General features: G+C 35.0%; 1 long non-coding RNA gene across 1 annotated transcript; it reads right to left on the bottom strand.

Moving 5' to 3' along the window:
- Positions 1 to 269: 269 nt before the first annotated feature.
- Positions 270 to 672, bottom strand: LOC124375093. Its single transcript, XR_006923653.1, has 2 exons — positions 587 to 672; positions 270 to 359 (listed from the first exon to the last, which is right to left on the bottom strand). It is a non-coding gene; the product is annotated as an uncharacterized LOC124375093 (long non-coding RNA).
- Between the last annotated feature and the right edge of the window lie 1,159 nt (positions 673 to 1,831).

Here is a 1,831-nt window from a genome sequence, read left to right as displayed (position 1 = left end):
TTTATGCGATCAGACAAATGTTTCCAGTCCCTTAATCCTGAATCCCATCCTCCTACAGGTCCTTTCTGGGGAAACAACCAGCAAGGTTGGCAATAAACACAATCCAATTTGGACGAATAGCACAACCAAGTTCTTTTCAGTTTGAGCCCAGACTTTGACTTCAGGGTAAAATAATTGTCTGAAAAGGACCTACCTTGTTTTCCATCATATGGAAATGGGCCAACTGGTTGATAGGGTCCTAGTCCTAATTCAAGTAATTCGTTTTTTTGCACCTCTGGATCGATGATCTGGTCTGGAAAATGGGGTTCTCCGGTGTTTAAACAAGTTTCATTAATTTTATTCGTCCGGCTACATTCCACCTGTAAGTAGATTGCAATGCATTAGTATTTTTTTCTTACAAACATGATCATAACAATAGGGACTTACTGTAATTCCATGTTTACATGGAAGTAATACTGTTTACTTCCATGTAACCATGGAATATTTTATCGTAGGGATTCCATGTTTAGGGCGATAAATCAACCAGCATATGTTGTTATGTTGAAAAATATAATATAAGTATTCTGTACTTGGCATGTCTACTTACTTGATCATTTACGCCGATCAGTTCACTGCTTGACGTAGGACTTGTTGGAGGTTTGGCACAATTTTCTTGTTGATGCCCTAGCCCTATGCATGTTACTTCTTCATCAATACTTTCTTCAGCGTTATCTTGAGCTCTAACTTCCTCTTCCAATCTCATTTCCTGGGACTGAGGCTGCAATAAAAAATAGCAAGTCAAAATAACATTAAGTTACATATAACATATAATTTAAAGCCAATTTTAATAACATTGTAAAGATATAATAAAATATATAAAATATATAAAAAATATATAAAAAATATAAAAAGAGTAGATTCATGGCCTCATAAATAATGAATGTGCAAGCGAGTGTGGTGCATTTTTTACATAATATTATCACAAAAAGATATAAAATTACTATGATAGATATTCATGCTGTGCTGCTGTGCATGTATAAACAAATAAAAATACCTACACAGAAAGAAGTAGAAACCAAAGGAATCATAAAAATCACATAAAAAATTAAATGACCACTTACACAATAGTAGGTAATAATGTAGCCTATATATGACTAGTGATAAATTCACAAACAAACATTGCTTATTAGATTAGAATAGATTGCAGTCTGAGTCAGACACAGTGGTCTAAACTCAATCAAACATCCAAACTCTAGTTAAATTTTTAACACAGTTAATTTTAACATAGTTAAATTTTAAGATATTAATTATATAGTTATTGGCCAAGCTAATTAATTAGGCCTAAATACCGTATCTAAATTCAAACCACTCACCAATTATTGGTCTAGTTTTCAGTACTAGATGTAGATGTGACATTAGTACTTTTAGTTGTAGTAGTACTAGTAGTAGGACATAACCAAGCAGATAGGGTGGAAGAACACTTTGAAGCATCCTCTTCTCTTTTTCTTCTTGTCTTGCCTTTTCTTTGCCCCACTTTGATAGCTTCTTTTCATTTTAACAAATACAAGAATAAGAATAAAAATTGTATAACACTTTAACACCGTAACAAACGAGTAACGGACGAACGCCAAAACGTCAGTTTTTTGTGTTAGTTTACCATCAACATAACATAACCTTATCCGGGCTGTCTGTCACTAGCTCACTAGTCGTAGTCACTCTCACTGTCGTCTGTCAGCTGTGGCAGAGGCAGTCGGCAGACGGAGCCGTCTACGTCACGTCGACGTCAGGACGAGTTTATTACTGTTGGGGATGGGGGAGTAAGGTGAACTAAAAGTGCAAACTGCATTTCTTT

This window comes from Homalodisca vitripennis, unplaced genomic scaffold, assembly GCF_021130785.1.
Source record: "Homalodisca vitripennis isolate AUS2020 unplaced genomic scaffold, UT_GWSS_2.1 ScUCBcl_13150;HRSCAF=23246, whole genome shotgun sequence".
NCBI lineage: Eukaryota > Metazoa > Arthropoda > Insecta > Hemiptera > Cicadellidae > Homalodisca > Homalodisca vitripennis.
This window is presented reverse-complemented; position numbering and strand designations above follow the sequence as displayed.